At 42.1% G+C, this 27,884-nt stretch overlaps 1 protein-coding gene across 3 annotated transcripts in view; it reads left to right on the plus strand.

Annotated features, from left to right (window-relative positions):
• LOC124136774 (muscarinic acetylcholine receptor M2-like) overlaps positions 1–27,884 on the plus strand; it is a 264,939-nt gene that overhangs the window by 183,849 nt on the left and 53,206 nt on the right. For all 3 annotated transcript variants that reach the window (XM_046502800.2, XM_046502798.2, XM_046502801.2), the window contains one exon: positions 4,967–5,031. The gene's annotated coding sequence lies outside the window, so the exon portion shown is untranslated. The remainder of the gene's footprint in view (positions 1–4,966; positions 5,032–27,884) is intronic.

A 27,884-nucleotide genomic window follows, 5' to 3' on the forward strand; every position in this document is an offset into this window, starting at 1 on the left:
GTTTGGTGTTTCACGCCGCACATTCCAGCTATATGAGGGCGGTCTGTAATTAATCGAGTCTGGACCAGGCAATCGAATGAATGACATTATGAGCATCGATCTTCTCAATTGGGATACGATAACATGCATCAACAAAGTCACCCAGCCTGACCACCCGATCCCGTTAGTCGCCTCTTACGACAGCATGGGTTGGTGAAGACCAATTCTAATTCGGTTCAGGTTCAAACTGACTTCAGTTTCCTTTAGCCAAGATATTAAAACCTTTTCTAAATCTAACAATGTCTACGTTCTTATGACCTTCAGTTTAATTACAATAGAAATGCCAATAATAATTACATTAATATTAATAAACGACTACAACTACTACGACGATCATGGATACGACGATAGCTACTACTAATCCTACGACCCATGACGACGATAATGCTTTGCTTCTGATAATGATGATGAACCTCTAAAGATTCCATAACTGGCTTTTGAAATTCTTCCGGATGGTGTCTGGGGCTTGTCAGTGACTCAGTCTGAACTCCACTGAACTGTATGAGAGGATGTTTGTGTTGTGTCGTGCTTGGTAAAGTCGCTGTGACTCCATTCTCCCGCTCACATGCTTCATAAGTATCGTGAGTCATTCCTGAATTGAAATCATATGTTTCCATCACACGAAAATAAATATGGTATCAGTAATGCAGCCAATTCATCTGCGGACTATGTATAATGTTTCAAGAAAACTATTTAAGCGTGAGTCCTTTTAGTTTGTAAGTTTCTACGGTTCTTTTTCAGCTTGGAACGCTAATGGTTATAACACGTGGCCATGATATAATGTTTACCAGTAGAAGGTTAAGAAAAAAATCGATCAGTGTTCCCTAGACTTTGGTTCAGGGAGGCAATAGCATCAAGCTAAAAGTGTATATATGGTCTTTGATGTTAAGGACGTGAAAATTTAATAAACTGTACCTAGTTTCAGACAGCTATCCACTTCCACGCTCTCCAACCCTTGAGATTGGCTGTCATCCCTGTGCATGACCCTGGAGAATAGCTCTGTCCCGGTGTTTACCTTCCTGAAGCCTATGGTGTTAAACTAATTCTTTGATGTACATACCTTGCATCTGGATCGTGACTCGCCCCTGTGTGTATTTAAGTAGTCTGTCACCACCTTGCGTAAATCATTAATGCGACCACACCGCTAGTTGCAATACGCACTGATGATAAAAGATTCGGATACACATCCTTTGCTTTGAGAGATGCACGAGAACACACATTATTGTCCTCTTTACGGTGGAGGTAATGTATATAGTGGTATAAACTGGTACTTGACATTTAAAAGAAAGTTTAGTTACCTGAACTTTTAGAGGTTTCAACGCTATCAAGTTTGTTGACAATTAAGACAAATTGCACCACGTGCTCCCTCGCTTGTTTAGCATGTTTAATTACCTTTTCTTTTAACTTTCTGCAATGTTTGAATGTAACAGGAAGTGTACTTATTTGGCCGAAATGAAAATGCCGGTATTCTGCAATCTTGAGGCATGCCCTTGTTGGACAAAATTTGAATTATTAAAATCAATTATGATCAAAGAGAATTTGGTTGCGATACCCCGCGTTACGGACGATATTGGAAGGTCTATATACAACCAAAAGGATATTTCTGCTTACCCGTTTGGCTGGAAATTTGTAAAGTCGGTAATGTGTCTGTGAGCAGTGCCGACTAACCTGGTGTTACAGACTCATCATAACAGTGTTGTGTAATAAACTGTCCAGGGCTCGTCCTCGCTTACCAATGAGCTAAATACTACCCAATTGTCAGCCTGCTGTTGATAGGGTCACGATGTCTACAGACTACATGTTTGTGGGACATATCAAAGATTGCGAACACCTGGTGTCATCACTGATTTTCAGTGATCCATTCATAAATGTTCTCCGCTATTTTGCCATTTACACCAAATCGAATTCGTTTCAATGGATAATCGAGACTGGTTATTCTCTGGCGTTGACGTTTTATAGTTTCAATTTCATTTCCTTATCGGTTAAGGAACTAATCAAGAATGTATTTACAACATGCGATTCAATACCCAAGGAATATAGATATATTATTTTATTTAGATTAAAAAACTAAGAACGCTACGATAATAAATTGTTAAACTAGCTTTCATAGGGTTTTATGTGTATCGTTGATATGTCTGTGTGTAAAGGTGTAAAGTCATTGACTCCACCAAACAGCTTTCCTCCTTCTCTGGGACCTTTGTGTTGACGTGGAACGTGGGCCCCCATTGCAAGCCCCAATATCCTAATCACCCCGAAACTGGTTTTGACAGCCCAAATGGACTCTAACGGGAACTGCTATTTTCGTCCATAATGGAATCTCTTTATTCGCATTTTTAGCCAAATCTTCCACTTTTATTGACCTCACACCATGAAAAAATACAATCCTTTCCGAGAGTCCGCGAAGCTGTGATTTCCATTGTCATGAAAGTGTGCATACATCACATGGTGGGGAGTAGAGGCAGAGCTTACCATTAATGGAAGATAGGAGCTATAATTATGATCGCGTCCTCCACTTGACATGTTTAGATTGACTTTCATCAATTCTAACTTAAGAATCTTCAGCAGCAATTGCTACTTTAATCAATATTTCTGCAAAATGTGCACCCTGCAAACGTGCAAACAAGTGAGGACTTGAGGCCCCAGTGGCGAGATGGTTCCTCCAACACTGGATGTCGTTGGTCCTGCTGATTGCCTTGGATGAAATGGAGCGATAGCTATGATATGGCAATTTGTATGCGGAAGGAGTGTTGCTTCGTTATGAAACTATTTTTGTCCGTCAATTGCAAGTGTCAACAAGTATGATGAGTGAGCTGACCCTGCGTGAGGATCCCATAAACTGTGTTGCGCCACCGAGAAGTCAACGCGCTACTCCCCGATTCCGTGTCTATATTTGTACGATTGATGATATGTACGCACTTTGATGTAGAAACCGAGATCAATATCGTTATAACATTTTTCTAGACTGTTGGTAAACTGTCAGATTAACCATGATTTACTTTGAAATTCAATTTCATGGAAAAGTTTTACAGCTTTTCTGGTTATCAAAATATTTCTGGTCAGTTGTGCTTTTTTTTTATTTTCGTTCTGATTTGGTACTTTAAAGTGCACATTGATGTAGAAAATAACACGGCGAATTAACTATTAGGAATATTTAATGGCTCTAATCCAAGATTCTTGTAGCGTTTACAAGTGACCCAGAGGACCGTATAACGGTGTATGAATATTGAATACCATTTTGATATCCAATAATGAATATAAGTACATGCATAATTCAGTAATTTGAATGCTGTGATCAAGCGGGCGCGTCTGGCCCCCATGGTCTAAGATGCCGAGCCTAGTTGCCCAAAATGTCGCCCCGTGTCCGTACGAGGATCCGGCGGACGCAGTTTCGAATTTCAGATTGGCCACAATTTTGACATTTTATCTGCCATACAAGAACACGTGGTGACTGATGTGCTTCACATACTGACTACGTACGCCGCTGGCGACTGCGCTTGACGTAACGGGATCGGGGGCCAGGCTCGCGGACGTGGTTGGTGCATGTCATCGTATCCCAATTGCGTGGATAGATACTCATGACGTCAATCACTGGATTGTCTGGTCCAGCCTCGATTATTTACAGACTGCCCTCATATACCTGGAATATTGCTGAGTGCGGCGTTAAACGACAAACAATCAAACAAACACACGCCAATCGGTACCCACGGGCATGGGCGTATTCCAGTCACTCTATGATCGTACACAATCAGACCATCCCAGACGTCTCCAGTGTCCCGCCAGTAGATGTCGTATGTTGGAGATGATTTGTAGTACATCTGCCCAGTCTTCCTTCCCGCATCTGTTACAGCAGAGCCTGTTAGCGAGAGGTCATATATCGCTGCTCTGTGTCATATTGCTTATAAATGTCGCTGTGCTGCAAATGCTAGAAGTGACGAATGCAACATTACTGCATGATCTAGCATCTTAGATAATCATAGATCGTGAACAAAAGGTGGAAGGACATTATTGCAATGAAACGAAAACGTATCCACGACTTAATCTTCTTTCTATTCTGTGTAAAAAATTGTATCTTGGTTTGTTTTCAATCCGATCAGTGACACAAACACCTTACCAACCAACCAACCAACCAACCAACCAACTAACCAGCCAACCCAAGTTGAAACTCTTTCTTGTGTTCAGAGTTATCTGCCCTTGTCAGCACCTTTTTAAGAAGGATATGATCCATTTCATCTCGATAAATTACCACCTCTATCAATTAACATATCGAATAAATGATATATCGTTTACTTCAATTTTCTAAGGGATATGAAGAGAAAGACCACATGTCCAGTGACTACATGTTTAAAGTAAAAACATATTTAATTACGATACTTCTCATGGGTTTAGAGGTCGCGAGAATGCAAACATATAATTTATTTATCTAATAGAAGGAATAACACAACTGATGTCTCAAGCGTGTGAAACATTACAACACATGCATCATTGTTTTAGTCAGTTAACTGTAATCAAATACTGAACACACAGCATGACAATTCTGGTTTCCTTTTTTTCCGGAAGTCTTCCCCCTTTGAAGCCCCCCGGAAACCATCCTCCCATAATTGACAAAACATGTAGGTGTATTTTGTTCGATTACGGGTGAAACACATAAACAAATACTTGAAAAATACCAAAATGGGGAAGGTTGATGAAGGTATAGCCGGAACATTTCCGGAACACGGAAACCTGAATGTGATCACGTGTTTCATCGTGTGTAAACTTAAAACAGTGCTACCAGCATACCACGTGTACATCGTGTGTCTCGGCTCTTGTTTACTTGTATATTTCCTTTGTTTATTGAATTGTGAGCGCGTTTACTATCTTTATAAAGGAAGCGCATTTCCGCTTGTATGCACCAGTAAGGTTTTTCACATGGCGCCTTCTGTTTCAGGTCAACAGAATGCAATGGAAACTACGACACCACCTTAAGCCGTGTACGCGTAGAGAGAGGAAGTGGTAAGAAACACATTAAGCTATCATATGTAACAAATAGCCTAAGGGTCGTTCCTACAGCGTCCTGCTGCCACACAAGCAGCCTCTTTTATCAGTGCGATGTGTATTGGCCAAGACTGATGCCTTTGAAAGGTAACGATGTCACGTGACGACAATGTATGTTGCTACAACTTAAACCCTGCTGTATTCGAGGTCTGTCACGAAGTATGGCTGCTCTAGTGTAGCATCGTACCCTGATCGTATTGTTTGTCTACTAGGGTTCATGTCTGCTGATACACACTGCTGTGACGTGAATACTTGTACTGTGTTGTATTCACTGATTCGGATAGTCCTGTCGATGTCTTGGCGATTCTTTACAGGAATTTATCAGGCAACATCAATCTCGTTTACTGTCAAATTTTACGCAACAGGGTTTTACATGACATCCAGCAGGCTTAGTTTGTCGTGAAGTAGTGCGGAGTCCCGTTCCACAAAGCGACCACAGCGTTAAGACGCTTATACCTTTCGCGAATCATTATTTTGCTTTTGACTTCCCAATGGAATCTGTTTCGGTAGATAATCGATATTGAATATTCTATGACGTGAGAATTTGCGTATGGATTTTTAGCTCACCTGACTAAAGACTTGGGTAGGATCTTGGGCCCTACAAATGCGATATTTCTTAAGTTGAGTATTTCTCAAACCTTTGTTTGTCCTTTGTACTTCATGCACGAAGATTATCTAAAGGTGCCATGGAATGAACTGTAGTTACTCAGAAAAACTGATCCAAAGACGTTCATATGTTTGTCCCCATCAATGATGTCACCTGTCTTTGTTCTGGTACAGTTAGGGGCGACACGGCACCAATAGTGAACAAAGCACTTTGTTGCCATTCCTCTGCCATCTTTGTTCCAAACGTAACGATATTTGGTACTTGTGTATTTATAAGTTTGACTCAACATATACGTTTTTCGAGTTTAACTTTATTTAGACTTTGCGTTTTGTTCATGCTCTTAAATTCTCTCAAAACGCCGTATTTACTGAAAACATCTTTTCCTCTGATACTGCGAGACTGATAAAGCTGAACTTTGGCATGTCACAATGACATATTTCATTCCAATCTATAGAATATAGGGTTAGCTGAATATTTTAATATTTGAATATTTAAAGTGATCATCTTTATTAACATTTTAACAGTCGGTATCCAGGTGTGCTACAGTGCCTGAACTAAAGGGGTTGTATATGCATGGTGAGCTATGTAGGTTTTACCCCGCACTGAGCCCGGACATGTGTCGAGGGCTGTTTTGCTACTGGAGTGCAGAGTTCACTGTTCCCTCGTCGCCAGTCCTAATTATACAGCCCAGTAGCTCAGACGTTCCCTATACCCACCATGAACTACTCCAACCAAACCAGATTGTCCACCAACGGTTGTCCTATACGCCATGACCTACTCCCACCAAACCAGATTGTCCACCACCGGTTGTCCTATACGCCATGACCTACTCCCACCAAACCAGACTGTCCACCAACGGTTGTTCTACAGGTCTCATCATAGTCCTTGCCGTGACGCTATTCTCCAGAAACTGTGATGATTCTTGACCTGTCCACGAGCTCCTTGTGTCGTCCCGTTGTCCTTACTACAGAATCCGTTTGTTTTGAAGAACATACATAGACATTATACATCATCAGAAATACGAAACTCACCAGTTACAAAGTATCTGGCCTCACTTTGCTTTCTTTCCTGTTAGAATAATTTGGATATTGTAATGCATCTCGGAAATCCCACCTGTTCTAACCCAACATGTCCCGTCCAGCCTGCCGTACATTTTATTCAGACGCCTGTGAAGATTATGAGAACATAATACGACCCCATCACTGTTCAGTCATCCAGTCTACTACTATCTCCTGCTGTCAGACTGCCATTGGCTTATCTTTCTTGTGGTCACTTGAGTATTCTGCCTTCTCACCACCTGTATGTTAATGCTCCTCCCCGCGGACTGTTTCTATGTTCATGCCATCCTTCAGATCCTTGCCTTCACTAAACCCATCACATACATTCAAATCCATCTGCCCTTAAACCCTGAAACCTCCTTCTCGTCCATCTACCCTTAAACCCCGCACACCCCTTCATTCACTCTGCTCCTAAACCCCGCACACCCCTTCATTCACTCTGCCCCTAAACCCCGCACACCCCTTCATTCACTCTGCCCCTAAACCCCGCACACCCCTTCATTCACTCTGCCTATCGATGCAATTTGCAGATCCATATTCCTACCTATCGCTGCCCCTTACAGATCCCTATTCCTCCCCATCCCTGGACAATGAGAGCCATATTCCTCCCCATCGCTGCACTGTGCAGATCCATATTCCTCCCAATCGCTGGACTGTGCAGATCCCTATTCCTCACCTTCTCTGCTCTGTGCAGATCCCTATTCCTCTCTATCGCTGCACCCTTCAGATCCCAATTCCTCCTAATCCCTGGACCATGAGATCCCTATTCCTCACCATCACTGCAGTGTGCAGATCCCTATTCCTCCTCATCGCTGCCCTCTACAGATCCCTATTCCTCCCCATCCCTGGACCATGAGATCCATATTCCTCCCCATCGCTGCACTGTGCAGATCCCTATTCCTCCCCATCCCTGGACCATGAGATCCATATTCCTCCCCATCGCTGCACTGTGCAGATCCCTATTCCTCACCTTCGCTGCCCTGTGTAGATCCCTATTCCTCCCCCATCCCTGGACCATGACATCCATATTTCTTCCCATCGTTGCACTGTGCAGATCCCTATTCCTCCCCATCGCTGCACTGTGCAGATCCCTATTCCTCCACAACGCTGCACTGTGCAGATCCCTATTCCTCGCCATCGCTGCACTTTGCAGATCCCTATTCCTCCACATCGCTGCCCTCTACAGATCCCTATTCCTCCCCATCCCTGGACCATGAGATCCATATTCCTCCCCATCGCTGCACTGTGCAGATCCCTATTCCTCCTCATCCCTGGACCATGAGATCCATATTCCTCCCCATCGCTGCACTGTGCAGATCCCTATTCCTCACCTTCGCTGCCCTGTGCAGATCCCTATTCCTCCCCCATCCCTGGACCAGGAGATCCATATTTCTTCCCATCGTTGCACTGTGCAGATCCCTATTCCTCCCCATCGCTGCACTGTGCAGATCCCTATTCCTCCACAACGCTGCACTGTGCAGATCCCTATTCCTCGCCATCGCTGCACTTTGCAGATCCCTATTCCTCCACATCGCTGCACTGTGCAGATCCCTATTCCTCCCCATCATTGGACAATGAGATCCATATTCTTTCCCATCGCTGCTCTGTGCAGATCCCTATTCCTCTCTATCGCTGCACCCTTCAGATCCCTATTCCTCCCCATCCCTGGACCATGAGATCCATATTCTTCCCCATCGCTGCACCCGACAGATCCCTATTCCTCCCCATCCCTGGACCACGAGATCCATATTCTTCCCCATCGCTGCACTGTGCATACATGTATCTCTTTTCCTCCCCATCGCTGCACTGTGCAGATCCCTGTTCCTCTTCTGTAGCAGGTCATGCTCAGCTTGTCAGAAGATCTCACTATTTCTCTCTATCACTGCACCATGCAGATCGCCATTTCTCCGTATCGCTGCACCATGGAGATCCATATTTCTCCCCATCGCTGCACCATGCAGATCCATATTTCTCCCCATCGCTGCACCATGCAGATCGCTATTTCTTCCTATCACTGCACCATGCAGATCGCCATTTCTCCGTATCGCTGCACCATGGAGATCCATATTTCTCCCCATCGCTGCACCATGCAGATACATATTCCTCCCTATCGCTGCCCCCTACAGATCCCTGTTTCTCTACTGTACCAGGTCATGCTCAGCTTGTCAGAAGATCTCCCGCTTCGTTACTGACACGATCTTTCTCACGTTCGTCTTTTCACTTTCCACACCAATCACCCGCATAGTGTACCTGTTAGCCACCATACTGCGCATGTCGGGAACCGCTAATGTTATCAAAGAAGTCCGATATGAAAGCCTGTTTGTTTGGATAATATTTGACACAGAACATCTCACAGGTATTCTATATTTACCCACATGTTTGTGTGATGCAAATATATCCGCGTAGACATCAATCAATGTCGGCACCTTCAGCCCCCTGTCAGGCAGTACCCAGCGGGTCACCCCGAGACAGATCAGCGGACCACGCCTCACTGGCTCCACCCACAACAGTCTGGGCTAGAGGAAATGTGATTCCTCACACCAGCCACTGCGCACATAGACGGAACGCCAAGAGTAAAAAGACTGCCATGAAAAAAAGTTCTATTTGTATGAACGCCAAAACTTTTAAATGTTTTATGTGTCTATAGATGTTTGTCCATGGTAACCAAATAATGTAAGGTAAGCGTCTCGTGTGCTGAATCCAGTCATTGTAGTCATTTACGTAGTTTTTATTTATTTCTACATATTTAAAAGCGCGTGCATTTTATTCAAAATTAGCCCTACTTTCTAGACACAAACTGTATCTTTGGCATCTTTGAGTGCTAGAGAGGAGCTGATGATCTGGCACGAGTGCGCCGAGAGGTGTATGGATAGATGTGTGGAACACGAGGCTATCACTGATTCATCCAGACATCTGCGCCGTGTGGATATGATACAGGGCATATACTGCTATATGAAACGATAAATCCACAATGTTATACTTAGTGTTATCAAATAGGTTATCAATATCCAAGTTCAGGGTATTCAACAAGGAGTGAGTAAACAGTAGTCCAGTAATGAACACACAATGCCATTTAGATAGTGGTCAAACGGAACAAATTACAGATTCTAGTTAGTCTTTCGTTTGAGTCCCATCTGGGATTGGAACCCAGACTCCTAGAGTCAGAAGCCCAATCACCAGCAGACAATATTAGCGATGTAACCCTCTCAGCCACCGAGGCTTGAAGCTGGATGCCTCAGTGGCGGAGGGGGGTTAGATCAATGACTTTGTGTGCTGTTGATCCCGAATATAACAATAGTTCAATATTCCAGCAATACCAAAGCGGAGAAAACCAGACATAGGCTTCACACACTGCACCCATGTCAGGAATCGAGCCAAGGCCTTCAGCGTTACGAGCGAAGGCTTGAACGATTGAGCTACAAAATTATCCCTAAAATCAAAGGAATCATATGAATACTTAGTATGTCACGGCGATGGTTTCGCTTGAAACCTTAAACTATGAACTGGTTGTAAATTATGTATTGGACATTCAATGAGCACTGCTGTACCTGTTGTATCACTTTGTGTGTTCGCCAGTGAATATAATGTTATAGGTCGTGTCATTCGCGGTGTTGTTTCGTCAAATACAATGATATAGTGTCTTAGACATTCGATGAGCGCTGCTGTACCCTTTTCACACTTTGGTTTCAGACGTGTTCACCAGTGAATATAATGTTCGTTATAGATCGTGTCATTCGCGGTGTTGTTTTGTCGATTACAATGATATATGTGTATAACAATGGTATAACGTCTCTGACAATTGCATCGTGTCGCTGACAATAGTATAGTGTATCTTACAATCGTTTTGTGTCTCCAACAACGTTATAGTATTTCTGACAATGATATATTATCAATGACAAGGGTATTACGTCTCTGACAAGGGTATAGTACATCTGACAATAGCATAAAATAGCTGACATTCACATAGTATTTCCGAAAATGATACAGTGTCTCTGACAATGGTATAGTGTCTCTGATTATAGTGTCTCTGACAATGACATAGTGTCTCTGACAATGGTATACGTTCAATTCTTTATTTCAGTATAAAGGCCATAGACCCACGTACAAATACTCATTGAAAAATACAATATGAGGCAGATGACAGAGGGTATTAAGTGACAGTATTTCGGATTGCAAGTGCTTCCAGTATATACTTAACACAATTAGTTACAATACTAGTGCGGTTACAAGATAATAGTGTATTATATTTAAATAAAGTAGGATTGGAAGAGTAATAAATAGGTAAATACTTATTTCTTAAATATCTGTAACATGGGCAGACAAGCATAAAGTGAAACTCATCTTCAATTTCCTGTAAATTACAAAATCTGCACTGCCTATTACAGTACTCAATACCGCATCTTCTACCTAAATTTACCATCAATGGCAACTCGCCAACTCTTAACAAACAAAACATACGTCTATAATGACGGCTTGTGATTTCACAGAGATACTTTTCAACTCTAAGCAATGACTTATATTCCTTATACATTGATAATTTACGTATTTCACAAACTTTACAATACCAGTCCTGTTGGTTACAGTCTTTTAACCTTTGAATAAATGCATTAATAAAGAGGGTCTCATTACCAACTTCCTGCGAAATCCACACGTGGCCAAATCCATAACTGAATAATAATCTTTTGACACAAGTTACCCATGTATTGCGATTAACTTCATCTAAAGATTTCAGCATTAAATAACATTGCTTAGGGTATCTATAACTGGGTAAAGATAACAATTTCAACCCATATTTAATACATCTCTTGTGATAATCAATAAATAATCCATATCTACCACATTCGCCAAGGGCAGCAACATTTGTAACATGACTTCCAATTCCAATAGTAAATTTACAGAATTTAATCTGAAATTGTTCAATTGCTGCAATTTTTGAATAGCCCCATATTTCTGTAGTGTATAATAATACAGGCTTAATTTGACTGTCAAATATTTTAAAAAAAGTATATGTACGGGTATGTTCTTCAAACAATACTGTAATTTCTTAACAACGAACAGAGCCTTATTTGCCTGCTGAACAAAAGAGTTGATACCAGTCGTCCAACACAGCGGATTTGAAAATAACAAACCAAGATAATTATAATAGGTAGATACATTAACATTAACATCTCCAAACCTCCATTTCTCAGTACTCCTAAGTTTTCCACCATTTCTGAAAACTAAAATTTCAGTCTTACTAAGGTTAACTTCTGAACCCCATTTAGTACAGAAAGATTTAAGGATATTAAGTTTCCGTTGGAGACCAACTACAGTATCAGGTATGGTATAGTGTCTCTCATTATATAGTGACTCTGACAATCGCATATTATTTCGGACAATCGCATATTATTCCTGACAATGGTATAGTGTCTCTGAAAATGGTATAGCATCTCTGACAATGGTATAGTACCCCTGATTACAGTGCCTCTGGCAATGATATAGTGTCTCTGACAAAAGTATAAGGTCTCTGACAATGGTATTGTGTCTCCGACTATAGTATCTCTGACAATGGTATCGTGTCTCTGACTATAGTATCCCTGACAATGACATCGTGTCTCCGACTATAGTATCTCTGACAATGGTATCGTGTCTCCGACTATACTATCTCTGACAATGGTATCGTGTCTCCGACTATAGTATCCCTGACAATGGTATCGTGTCTCTGACTATAGTATCTCTGACAATGGTATCGTGTCTCTGACTATAGGATCCCTGACAATGGTATCGTGTCTCTGACTATAGTATCCCTGACAATGGCATCGTGTCTCCAACTATAGTATCTCTGACAATGGTATCGTGTCTCTGACTATACTATCTCTGACAATGGTATCGTGTCTCCGACTATAGTATCTCTGACAATGGTATCGTGTCTCCAACTATAGTATCTCTGACAATGGTATCGTGTCTCCGACTATAGTATCCCTGACAATGGTATCGTGTCTCTGACTATAGTATCTCTGACAATGGTATCGTGTCTCCGACTATACTATCTCTGACAATGGTATCGTGTCACGGGGTCGACCTCCACCCAGCTGCCCCTATAACATGTCCAACCTCTGCAAGGACACTTTCGGGGAGAAGTGATGTTGATAATGACATTTTATGGAACATTATGTTTCTAGAATATCTGTCTGAGAGGAAATAGCATATGAATATACAGTTCTTAACAGTTCATCCAGCTATCAGTAGTCCCATTCATTCCAATTATGAGCGGTTGTTGTCTAACATCTAGGCGGCGTGATTTGTTTTGGTTTGGCTCAGTCCCTGCAGTGTCTAGCAGGGATATGTTACTGAGAGTTAGTTTTACATGAGGCAGCCGTACTACGCAATACCATGTCAACAACGTGGTCGTCGACTGCTGCGCTGTAGTTGATTCATCGAAATGTATGTTGGTCGAACGAGACGATGAAGTTTATCTCATGGTCAGCCTCAGTGACAGGACTGACTGCATGGAGGGTGTTCTTAATGTCAGTGGCTGGTTTGTGTGGTCAAGACCCGATCATTTACAGACCCCATGATACTGAAATATATTGACTGCGCCGTTAATAAGCAAAATAATATCCAGTGTTGACGCCAGGTGTTGGCGAACATCAATACCAAAACAGTTATTTATGTTTGTTAAACATTAGTTCGTTTAATGAGTGAACCTGAAGCTCAGTCAATTATCCGATCAGGACATTGATGGCGCGCCAAACCTTCACACAGACGTTCACATTAACTCCAACGAGAGCTGCATCGTTCACTGTGAACATATTCACTGCAATGTGAAATGCATCGTTTAATGTGAACATAGTCACAACGTGAAATGCATGATTAACTGTAAACATATCCACTACAACGGGCACCTGCATCGCACAATGTGAACATATTCACTACAACGGACACCTGCATCGTACAGTGTGAACATATCCACTACAACGGGCACCTGCATCGCACAATGTGAACATATTCACTACAATGGGCACCTGCATCGTACAATGTGAACATATTCAAAACAACGGGCACCTGCATCGCACAATGTGAACATATTTACTACAACGGGGACCTGCATCGTACAATGTGAACATATTCAACACAACGGGCACCTGCATCGCACAATGTGAACATATTCACTACAACGGGCACCTGCATCGTACAATGTGAACATATTCAAAACAACGGGCACCTGCATCGTACAGTGTGAACATATTCAACACAACGGGCACCTGCATCGTACAGTGTGAACATATTCACTACAACGGGCACCTGCGTCGTACAGTGTGAACATATTCACTACAACGGGCACCTGCATCGTACAGTTTGAACATATTCACTACAACGGGCACCTGCATCGTACAGTGTAAACATATTCACAACAACGGACACCTGCATCGTACAGTGTGAACATATTCACTACAATGGGCACCTGCATCGTACAATGTGAACATATTCAACACAACGGGCACCTGCATCGTACAGTGTGAACATATTCACTACAACGGGCACCTGCATCGTACAGTGTGAACATATTCACTACAACGGGCACCTGCATCGTACAGTGTGAACATATTCACAACAACGGGCACCTGCATCGTACAATGTGAACATATTCAACACAACGGGCACTTGCATCGTACAATGTGAACATATTCACTACAACGGGCACCTGCATCATACAATGTGAACATATTCAACACAACGGGCACTTGCATCGTACAGCGTGAACATATTCACTACAACGGGCACCTGCATCATACAATGTGAACATATTGAACACAACGGGCACCTGCATCGTACAGTGTGAACATATTCACTACAATGGGCACCTGCATCATACAATGTGAACATATTCACTACAACGGGCACCTGCATCGTACAGTGTGAACATATTCAACACAACGGGCACCTGCATCGTACAATGTGAACATATTCATTACAACGGGCACCTGCATCGTACAATGTGAATATATTCACAACAACGGACACCTGCATCGTACAGTGTGAACATATTCACTACAATGGGCACCTGCATCGTACAGTGTGAACATATTCACTACAATGGGCACCTGCATCGCACAATGTGAACATATTCACAACAACGGGCACCTGCATCGTACAATGCGAACATATTCAACACAACGGGCACCTGCATCGTACAATGCGAACATATTCACTAAAACGGGCACCTGCACCATACAGTGTGAACATATTCAACACAACGGGCACCTGCATCGTACAGTGTGAACATATTCACTACAACGGGCACCAGCATCGTACACTGTGAACATATTCACTACAACGGGCACCTGCATCGTACAGTGTGAACATATTCACAACAACGGGCACCTGCATCGTACAGTGTGAACATATTCACTACAACGGGCACCAGCATCGTACACTGTGAACATACCTCATGATGTAAATGACACACGGCACGGATGGAAGTTCAGACGCCTACAATACGGCGTTAACCTTTGACATCAATTACACAAGGCAGGCCCCCGTGCAGACTTCTCTATCAGTGGTTCTGGCAGATCTCATGGAGCATTTGCACCCAGGGATGATCTGTACAAGTGCAACTGATTAGCCTCATCCAAGGTATCCTCCGACCCATCCTTGTGGAACCTGAAGAAGGCATATGAATACTGCAGACTGTCACTGGGTCTCATCTGTCCTCGCAATCATGGAAACAAAAACTTTGTGGTATTAAATCTCTTGACATATTCATGTACTCTGAATCAGTTCCTTTCCGAGATGAGATGGTTTGAATGTGACTCTTCTGGAATTAAAAATATATATTTTAAATCGGCATGGGAGGTAATAGCTAACGTTGGATAAAAGAAATGAAAGCTAATAAAACAGCTATCTTTTATTACAAGATTCCCAGTCTGTGTCTTCGATGAGTAATACTACTGCCGGTATCAACGTTGCCTCAAGGAAACGATATTCACATCAAGTTCGACACAGGCTATGTTGTATCCACAGTTGACAGTAAGTGCCGAGAGAACGTTATGGCTACTCGACCAATTGTGAAGCATCGAGGGATATCATTTGCTTACGATTCGGTGTAAGAGTTTTTTAATTAATGTGACAATTGTGTAACGCCAGAGATATACGTTTTGCCCGAATGAATACAGACCGAAGTTCTACTATATACACAAACCAAGCGTTACACTTGACTGAATATACATATACTAGGATTCGTTATTGTTGCATATTCAGTTAAACTACTACATGATTTACAGTTATTCATATATATACGTCACGTGATAGTACATTTGGTTGTCTATACGATCAACGAACCTATGGGCCGACCCTTATTCACAAATATTTTCCCCAGCCTGTAGAGATATAATATTCAACTTCATAGAGTATCGCCTTCTCAATCCAATCCAATTGTGTGAAAGAGGGACAGAGCAGAATAAAGGGAGATCAAAAGGCGAATGTACCTTCGCCACTGAGGCAACGTTGGTTTGTACATGCTGGTTGTAATTGGCCTCCAGATAGCTAGTGAAGCGGGCGCGGCTTGATTTGTGGTCCAGCAAATTGAGGTTGCCCCGTAGTGATAAAGACGATAAGTCAATCAGGAATCACACACTCTCATGACGTCACGAGGATGTGCGGAGCTATTTTCCGTCATGCCTGTTTGTACGAACACAATTCGTCTTCATTTTCGGGCACTGGACTCTGATTGGCTCGTTATTGTGCCATTAGCCATGATTGGTCAGCATGTTCATCTATCTGACTGACAGGGATGGGGATGCAGAGCGATAACGAGAGGACTTTCCTACACCAAGGAACTCTCAAATAATGGCTGGACCAACATGAAGCTGGCACCGCAGACTGGTCGGCTGCAGAATGCTCATCAACATGAATGCTTATCATTTACGTGCGGTCGGGAAGCTTAATGGTTAAAGCGTTAGCTCGTCACGCCGGAAACCCGGGTTCGATTCACTCAATGGGTACAATATTTGAAGCGTATTTTTGGTCCTCGCCGTGAAAAAGCTGAATATTTCTAAAAGCGGCTTAAAACATTACTCACTCACTCACTCATTCACATTATACTATAGTACGTAGGGCTTGCACTTGCACTTATTTCTGGTCCCCGGTAAGGATTCCGAGTAAGAACAGGTAACCAGCAACCTTATCTGTAGTAACGGGTGAGTTGATTGCTGTACCCCGACGGCGTGGATCAATGCTCATAATATCAGTCACTGGATTGTCTGGTCTCAATAAATTTAGACGCAGCCTTATACAACTTGAATTATACAGGATTAAACAACTAGGCACTCCAACCACATCCATGTGTATGCAGGTTAAATAATATGCATTATTCCATCCCCGTGGAGATTTGGGGTGAGAAAAGGTCCTTGGTACCTCCTGCTGAATCCGGGTGGCCAGGTTCTGGGACTGCGTGGCATCGAACTCCAAAAACGTATATCGTTGCGAAATGCGTTCACTCATTTGTTTTGCTGGCCCAGATTCTTTATATTTATTTTATTTATTTATTTTACAATTTTTATAGGCCGCCGTAGTGTAGGTGGGGTATTAACTAATAGACACTCTAGCCTTGCACTGTTCCATTGTACACATAATAAATGATTGCAACCGTGACATTGAAATACATTGTCTATTGCTATCCTTTAATTTGGGCCATGGAGTAGCCTAGTGGTTAAAGCGTTTGCATGTCACGCCGAAGACCCGGGTTCGAATCCTTACATGGGTGCAATGTATGAAGCCTATTTCTGGTGTCCCCCACCGTGATATTGCTGGAATATTGCTAAAAGCGGCGTAAAACCATACTCACTCACTCATTTTATTACCATCCGGGGTACCTACCATATTTCAGTATCTGACGTGGCGGTGATTGGGAGAACAAGTCCCCTAAAGAAGGTCTAACTATTCATCTACCAAATTAACACTTTGGACGATGCAATCATCCTCATCGTACTAAATTCGCTGACTTACGTTTGCTGGAGTCGACATCGGTTTGCACTCTCTTGTGACACACATACGGGGCCATTTTAAATTTAATTTAGTTATACACCCAGACGTCATTTGAGAGCTTAAACTTACATTACAAATTGTTTCTACACTGACATCTGTTTGCAGTAACCAACAGCATCTTGGGTGTAATTTTGCCCTACCTGTATCTTATAATGTCAAATTGGATTATCGATTATTCAATTACACGTATACTTGCACCCTCATCTTTCTGCCACTACTGCTTCCGTCGAGATGGCAAACACAAGTAGGTGTCTCGTTATTGTGCTAGGTTCCTCCTTCGTGACGACTATGCTACTAAATAGGTGTTCTCTCGGTGACTTTCATAGATTTTGTCATTAAACTATTGATCCCCCATTGTTGTAGTTTTATAGGTGTTAATGATAGGTAGAGTCGATGGACCCACAGTGTGGGGAAAATGGGATGTTGAAGTTAGAAGATTGATGATATCAAATCCTTTCACGACATGCCAGATGTTCGGCTCCAAACAAAAAAAAGGATCTGTATCAATCTGTAATAGTCCGTTTAGTTTCTCGTGAGAGGAATTCAACAACGCCAGCGCCACGTGGTACCAGTGGACCGCGCATTATTCAGGTAGTCATGTCGCAGGTATATACATCATATGTAGACAATAGACACATGACAGCATATACGGCACCAGATTGTCGCGGAGTTTAGTCTATTCAATAACTCGTGCCCGCAGGAAGCGCACGTCATCTTAACTAAAGGGGGAAGTGAGATGTTGACACCGTGAGTGCAGTTACAGATATCATTGTTACGAATCGTCAGCGGTACGGGTAGCTCAGTAGCTATGGTGCCGTAATTCGCTGTGAAGAGTTGCGTCCCTTGGGTAAACCGGAAACCAATGATTGTTGGTTCGAATCCCGGTTCGCCCCGTTTATGTTTCTACGTTTGTCAGTAGCATTCATGCTGGGTCCTGCGCTTGTTTCAACCTGATAAACGTCTGAGACCTGCATCACTTCAGGCTTTCCTCCCGCGGCAAGCAGACATGCCTTGATAAAACTGGAACACTGTTCAAACCAGCGTTAAGCTAAACTCACTCACTGACACATTGTCAACCACAGTCACAGCTTCTTCAACGGGCAAAGTTTCTTGTACACCGTAACTATTCGATAAATATCGCGTCACAAGATTCGTAGGAAAATAAAACTCGATATGTAACAAAGAGCCGCAACACGCTGAAGGCGACACGTAACGCCGCGTGAACCGTTATGTCGGTGACCCGTTTTGTAGTGTGAACCGTTATGTCGCGTGAACCGTTCATTCGTGTGAACCATCATCTCTTGTGAACCTTTATGTTGTGTGAACCTTTATATACCGTGAACCATCATCTCTTGTGAACCTTTGTTACTGTGAACCGTTATGTCGTCTGAACCCCTATGTCATGTGAACCGTTATGTCGTCTGAACCTTTATGTCATGTGAACCGTTATGTCGTCTGAACCTTTATGTCATGTGAACCTTTATGTCATGTGAACCTTTATGTCGTTTGAACCTTTTCTAACAATTTAAATGGTTCCAGATGTAGCCAAACACGCAATATGCCCGCACTGTTTGAGGTGTTTATTAGAGCATGTTATAATATTACAAAATACATTCAACAAATATGTTTTGTTATGCACCATATGTCTCAACACACGATCGATCATTGTGATATATCAACACAGTATCACCCATGTCATTATCCTATCTTCAAAAATTGAAACGCACAGGTAGTATGTAGTTCATTCAACATGACTACACAAAAATCCGGTATATAAATTGGAGATATGTTGATGGCTTGATATTCGACAAACCGTGGGTCAAAACGCAGTCATTGTCGATTTGCAAAGTCTAAAACGGCATTGCTTTCACACTAAAAAATGTCATGGAGGAAAACAGTAAAGCAAAATGTACGTGCAAGTTATCACATTCGAAACTCATGGTAGTGGCTATAAAAAGGGAAGCAAAAGCCAATAATTTGTCATTCAATTATCAACATTACTCAAGTTTGAAAATGCCGAGACTCGCTGCCGATCGGAACATCGACATAGGACGTATCCAAAGAGGGGGATCGCAGTCTTCTGTTGCTCGCCACTTCAACGTCCACCACAGCACCATTTGCCGCCTTTGTGACCGATACACACAGTTCAATTCCACTGCAGACCGTCCGAGAACCGCCCGACTAAGAGTTACCACCCCTGCACAGGATCGCTACATTCGACTGTTCCACCTACGTCATCGCAATGCCACAGTTACGGAGACTGCAGGACGCATCTCTGGTTTGAGGAGGATATCGCACCAGACTGTCAGGACCCATCTTCGCGAGGCTGGAATCCGACCCAGAAGCTTACAGCCTTGGCATTTGAGAAACTGGAGACGAATGTGGTTTAGCGATTAATCACGATTTCTTGAAGACAACGTGTTTATCGTCGTCGAAATGAGCGTGTGTCCCACATTGTGTACGTGAATTCGACATTTTCGGTGGCGGTAGTGTCATGGTGTAGGGTGCCATATCCTACATCAGGAAATCTGACTTGGTTGTGGTTCAGGGAAACCTGACAGCATATCGCTTCATGAATCAAATTCTTAACCTTCTTCCAATCATTGACCGCCAGAGGGAGCTGTTTCAACAGGACAACGCTCCACCACACATAGCTCGTGTCACGGTAGACTGCCTTCATAATGCCAATATCAACGATTTGCCTTGGCCGTCGAGATCTCCAGTTCTCAACCCAATCGAACACGTGTGGGATGAACTCGATCGACGTGCACGTCAACGTCAGAACACGCCGAAGACACTCCCACAACTGGCCAACGCGTTTCAGGCAGAATGGCGCAGAATTCCGCAGGACAGAATTCGTACACTTATCCAGTCAGTGCCGAGGAGATGCAGAGCCGTGATTGCTGCCCGGGGCGGTCACACGAGATACTGAGTTCAGCGCAACCTTGTGGCCTTATGTGACATGACAATGAACAGTTTTCAATGCCTTTGTACAACGACAACATGTGACTATCGAGCTCCAAAATTATATATATTTGTATCTTTGATATTAAATTAAATATATCGACTTAATTAGGTACAATAAATAACTAAAAATCTACCTGTGCGTTTCTTTTATTAAAGAGTGTACTTTATTGCTGTGAGGAATATTGAACGTCGGATTCAGCATCCTAAATTATATAATTCTACAAACAGATCCGACAATACATCGCCAAATAACCGTTGTCCGAGAAATGCTTAAATTTTCACCGTAATCAAAATGCATTATCGCCAGAATTACGTTATTTATAACATACACGAGTAACAAATGTATATTTGCGTGTGTGTATTTGTTCACCTACTTCGAGATCAGTTTCTATATGACAATTTTTTTAAACTCTTCTTTCATCTTTAAAAAAGAATTTCTTGAAATTGAATCGATACAGAACGTATTCAGATGCGCGTCACGTGTATAAATAAGCTAAATAAAAATGGTATCACTTGGTTATTAAATTATTAAACACGCCACACACGTAAAATAACCCTTTAACAAGTTATCACGTTAGAAGCTATATTTCCATGTATTAGTTTCAGGTTAACAATAAACTGTTTATATTATGTATTGAAATTACTATGATCGTTGTTAATCCATACCTAGCTTTAGACGTGTTTAATTTATTGTCAGTCACGTCAAATGAATAATAAAAAAGTCAATACTCGCGGGTATTCAAAGCTTGCCATCTGTTATGTAACTAACGACACTTTCAGTTGGTGTTTTGTGTGATCTATATAGTCATTCGGAACATGCAGCCAATGGTGTTATTCAGTGTATGGTTGGTGCCTTTCCTGAAACATAACCGGCCTAATGCCTTCCCATACAAGTATGTCAATGAAGCCTTCATCAAACATTCTACGATAAACTATCAAAAATGATTTTGTAATCAGAGTCCGTTTTAATTTCCTATTCAATTTGTTATTGATTCTGAATATTTGATCTTACTTTTTACACCGCCCGTTAATATCCGTTTCTAAACAGCATTCAAGATAATCATTAAGTGTGTTTTTAAAAGCGCCCTCCCTTGAGACCGGCGTTTCCACTCGGAATTATGGTGCACGTATGCCCCTGTCGGACGTGTTGTAGCAGCGATGGGAAGAAGTATTTTTATATTACAACTACAGCCATGTTATGTTACAACAAAGGACACCACAGCGTTAATGTACATTAAATTATCCTACTTGAAAGTGATGAATATTGAAGGTGAGATGTTTCTTGTAATGTTACCAATCCTTATATATTTCATACTATGCTTCACACATCCCCATCCATCACAGATCATGTATCTGCTGAAAATGACCTTTCACGTTATGAATTATTCAGTAACCTCCTGTGGTGACCTGCATTATTTGCCTGTAAACCATCTTCTTCAAAGAAGTCAATCTTTGCGATACAGCTAACAGAATGCTCCCCGCGTTTAGACGTCACGTTGGACAACGGTGCCGTCACTTGCGTCGACTTCCACACGCTTTGATGTCGGCACAGTGTTAGACAGGTGGTAGTCGGCATGGTGCCACACATTGGTGGGGATCCGTCGGGGAGCCTTGCTCCATTCTGTTTAAGGTTTATTTGAATTCTCTTTGCCAATTTGAACTTGAAATGTTTAATGGTCTTTTTAAGTGTCATTACTTCAGTCAATTATGTTTTACAATAAAGGTTTTTCTTTATTGCTCTGAAACTTCACTCGCACATATCTGATGTCCTAATTGATCTTTTATGGCGAATCGTGATGCGTGTTCAATCTTTTCTTCCGTTATGGGTTGGTCTATGTGACAAAGACATAGATATGTTTGTTTGTTTGTTGTTTAACCCCGCAATCAGTAATATTCCAGCTGTATGACGGCGGTTTAGAAATAATCGAGTCTGGACCAGACAAGCCAGTGATTGAAATCATGTTCATCGATCCACGCAATTGGGATACGATGACATGCACCAACCAAGTGAGCGAGCCTGACCATCCGATCCCGTTAGTCGCCTCTTACTACAAACATAATCGCCTTGTACATTTATGGCAAGCATTGGTTCCTGAAGACCTATTCTGCCCCGGATCTTCACGGGTTATATAGATAAGCAGATTTGATGTGTGCATGATTAATTATGCGCTATGCGAAGGAACGTACTGCTACATTTCGAGCAGGCCTTAAATCGTGACTTGTACGACGAGGTGTGCGACTGGCCCATCCTGTGACCGGTCGCTGTATATAATGTATAATCCTTCAGGGAATAAGTTCCTACTACAGTCATAGGTTATCGATGGGCATTGGGTATTTAAATTAGGATATTGGAAATAAAGAACTCTGTGCTTCATGTCTTAAGAAATTCGTTTTCAGAAACTTTGAACGATAATGTCACCAAGCAGTTACCAAAATGGTTGTATTAAACAGTATTAAACAGTTGCAACTGTTGTATCAAGGACATCCTACAGTTGAATATATTGTGAACCGTTTAGGTGTAAATGAAAATATCGTTTGAAACTATAACGTAACAAAACGAACTGCCATTTTCAACTAAGAAAATGTGCAACTGTGTGAATTTGGTCCAGTGAAACAAATTCTAAATAATCGTTTTCGTCTGTATTGTATGGGCTATTAATGTATCAACATATATAGGAGAGGACTGTGATAAGTCTGAAGAGACTACGCTACGGAGCTTACAGAATACGTGAGTAATGGTGGCGTACTACACAGACCCCCCTATCCTTACTGTCATCTGCCCGTATGCTGCCCATAGTCATTGTCCAAGTACTCCCCAGCCACCCATTGGGTTCTGTGTTCCGATAATCACCCCCCAAGCCAGCTCTGTGAAGAGGGCTGAGCGATGAAAGACACTTGACACTCGTGTGTCTCCGGCTGCCTCTGACATGCGTTATTGTCCCGCACTTAAACCTAAGCCTTAGTGCAGTAGTGAAACCCAAACCTTAGTGCTTTATTAAAACCTAAGCCTAAGTGCAGTAGTGATACCCAAACCTTAGTGCAGTAGTGAAACCCAAACCTTAGTGCTTTATTGAAACCTAAGCCTTAGTGCAGTAGTGATACCCAAACCTTAGTGCTTTATTAAAACCTAAGCCTAAGTGCAGTAGTGAAACCTAAACCTTAGTGCAGTAGTGAAACCCAAACCTTAGTGCTTTATTGAAACCTAAACCTTAGTGCTTTATTGAAACCTAAACCTTAGTGCTTTATTGAAACCTAAACCTTAGTTCTTTATTGAAACCCAAACCTTAGTGCTTTATTGAATCCTAAACCTTAGTGCTTTTGTTTAAAACCAAAACGTTAGTGCTTTATTGAAACCTAAGCCTTAGTGCAGTAGTGAAACCTGAACCTTAGTGCAGTAGTGAAACCTTATCCTTAGGGCAGTAGTGAAACCTTATCCTTAGGGCAGTAGTGAAACCTTATCCTTAGGGCAGTATTCAAACGTAAACATTAATTATAATTGGCTATTTCTATTTTTATTACCCCGGTCACTGGATCAGTGTGCACTCGAGAATGATTCTCGGCTCCCCGGGGAGTATACAATCCAAGATGCCCATGTTAAATTAGTGCTGTATTAAACCTAAGCCTTAGTGCAGTATTGAAACCCAAGCCTTAGTTTCGCATTGAAACCCAAATCTTCGTACAATATTGAAACCCAAACCTTCGAATTAAATAACATAGATTTCAGCCACACGTCAATCACAATGCATGAAACTGTATACCTAGCGTGGCCGGGAGAATATTCTATTCATATCTCTGTTGTCCCTGGCAACATTTACAAGTGAAAACTAACACTTGTGTAATGTCAGCAGTTTCTGAAACGGATAACAGAACAATGAGCAAAGAAGCACGGCTATAGCCAGTCGCATCAAATGAATATTTTCATTTCTGGATACAGCCTGTCTTGATTTCAGAGCCATCTCGATCTTGATGTGGGAAAAGTTATGCTAATTACCATGGGTTCCATATCTCTTCTCTCTGTAGTGTTGGTTCCAGTTGTCTGGATCTGCTGGGATCTGACTTCTAGCCACCTATTGCCCTGCTGTTAATACGTTAGATGGCTAAAGCCACTCGTCACCGGACACCTTGTATCGTCAGTGTTAATGTCGCGATGGAATGTGTTTAATTCACTTCAACCTGTTTCTGAAATAGAATGTCTATCTTCCGTTTCTTCTCCATTTCTGTTTCTGCAATCCGCAACAGTTGTAGATTTCCCCCCAGAGTCCCCCCGACAGGGGTCTATACCTTGACGGCAGCGTGGAGCACGGGCAGGTGAAATACCTTCCACACTGACACCACCCATCAACGTCCGAGATCACGGCAACTGAAACCAACGCACGTGCGGCAGACAGACAATTCTAGACTGCAATCAGACGTGGTGTTTAGGTTTTATCATCGCCTCTGTAAGATGCTGATCTAGCGGAGGGTGGAGGGGAGGTTGGTCTGTGTCTGGTGAAGTCCGTCTGTAGGCGTACCACGGGGTATCCACGGGTGACATTTCCCGTTACAATTGTAATGATTACAGCTGAATACCGAGTGAACACAATTACATCCGCAGCAGAGAGAAAAAAATAGTCCCTTCAAAATTGTCACTTAATTGGCATTAAACACTAATTTCTCCGTGAGGCAAAAAGTACTAGCCATGACCGAAATACTTCGGGTCTAAAAAATACCAACGTCAACAACGTCAAACTGAATTACATACTACCATTACGTTTTTACCGCAATGGCTTTAGGTGGCCTTTTTTATGTTGTATACCCCAAACAACAGTTCATACTGTTTATACTATTACACCCAAACAACAGTTCATACTTTTCATACTGTTTACACCTAAACAACAGTTCATACTGTTCATACTGTTTACACCAAAACAACAGTTCATACTATTTACATCCAAACAACAGTTCATACTGTTCATACTATTTACACCCAAACAACAGTTCATACTGTTTATACTATTACACCCAAACAACAGTTCATACTGTTCATACTATTTACACCCAAACAACAGTTCATACTGTTTATACTATTACACCCAAACAACAGTTCATACTGTTCATACTATTTACACCCAAACAACAGTTCATACTGTTCATACTATTTACACCCAAACAACAGTTCATACTGTTCATACTATTTACACCCAAACAACAGTTCATACTGTTCATACTATTTACACCCAAACAACAGTTCATACTGTTCATACTATTTACACCCAAACAACAGTTCATACTGTTTATACTATTACACCAAAACAACAGTTCATACTGTTCATACTGTTTAAACCCAAACAACAGCTCACACTGTTCATACTGTTTAAACCCAAACAACAGTTCATACTGTTCATACTATTAACATCCAAACAACAGGTCATACTTTGCAAGTAAAGCAATGGCATATGCCATTAGTATCAACACACTTTGACAACGTTCATGTCCTAAATCAATGTAACGGCTCCATGTTTATTCCTGGGACCTTGGAGATTAAATCTTAGGTCGTGCGCTACGAACAAAGGAAAACTCTGAAATACACACTGCACAGCTAGCGAGAAACCTGATGTGTGATTGGTTGAACGTTTTTCACGACAATTGTCGTAGCAGGCTGAGGACTTATCACCTTCTAGCCAATCAGGCGGAAAGATAATTGATCCTTTGGGACTATTTTAGCTGGATTCATCCGCGTGGTTCGGTAGCTGCTTCAAGATGCGCTTAGAGACTATCCACTAAATGTGCACTATTTGATCGCTAAACGGAAGTATGTTAGAAGGCATATAAGTCGACATCAATAGATTGCTGCCGGCTGCACGACCATGCGTAAAGACAATCTATTCTCGAGGGTAGGTCCATTCTTGTCTAAACACTGTCGCGAACCGACAAAGCAGCCGTGGCACCAAGGAAAATTAACCATATTACGGCCATTTACCCTGATTAAGTTGAATATTGTGGTAAATGTATTTGATAAGGACGAATAACCATATGGGACAGACACAAACCAAGATATACACGGTTCCAATAAGATCTTGTGTCAAGCCACAGCCACTTACTTATACAAGAGGACGACATATTTGTGGATGGTAAGCCGGAATGGGGACTGCTGCCACGAGTACAAGGTAGTAACACGGTGAAGACACGCCTAGTCTCACCTACAGCGAACCACCCCTCCTCCTTATCAGACTCAGCCCCACCCACAACCAACCCCACCCACCCCCAACCACTACGCATAAACCAACACATTATCTCCATTCCATCCTAACCCTACAGTGCTGCACGCTTAAACAACTTGATCCAATTCGCACCTGTTTATCAACATACTTCAATTATTAAATGACTGTAAACAATATTGTTGATCTGGATTTTTAATTGTGTCCGTAGATGTATCGTATGGTATGCCATGCAGTAAGCCTATCTCCGTGAAGAACTCAAACATTTCAGTAAAGGATTGTTGTTTGTTCCCAAAAGTTAGGTTATTAAAATTGGATGAGATAACATTGCTCCCGGCAGTGAACACAATGACGTCACCTCGTGTCTAGGTTGTTTAGTTTTACATTAACTAATTATTGTATTTGTGAAACGAAGAATGTCATTGGAACATGGTGATGAATAGGTATTCAATGTTGCGTGGTGTGGGTTTGTCCCAAAGGCCTTGAAGGTGCATTGTATGTTTGACTAGTCACTGAACTGACGTCATGACCAAGTGGTCCACTGTCAACGCTGTTCCCGGTAACAATGTTGCTGCCCTGCCTCTTCTCGTTCCTTTCTCACCTGTGACGAACGTTTATGTCTTATTAATGATGGGGTGAACTGGCGGCGCAGAAAGCCCTCACTACGTGTTGTTTGCGTCATTGTTGGCTTCGTGTGGATAGTGAACTGCCACTAGGAACTGACGTGGTGTAAGTTAGACTCTTGATACGTTCACTGGAGCCTCTCCTCAAAAGAATTAACAGCAAGAGGTCACAGTCATTTGCTTGACTGCTAATGGACCCATGATGTACCTTTAGATAAGTTGCATTACGAAACTGAAAAACCTCGAAAGTAAACATTAAGATTTAAGCGTGAAGGCAGCATTTCAGTCCTGGGTGTGTGATTTGACTTCAACGACTATTCAACATAGATGCACT

Source organism: Haliotis rufescens, unplaced genomic scaffold (genome assembly GCF_023055435.1).
Source record: "Haliotis rufescens isolate VD_foot unplaced genomic scaffold, xgHalRufe1.0.p SCAF_31, whole genome shotgun sequence".
Taxonomy (NCBI): Eukaryota; Metazoa; Mollusca; class Gastropoda; order Lepetellida; family Haliotidae; genus Haliotis; species Haliotis rufescens.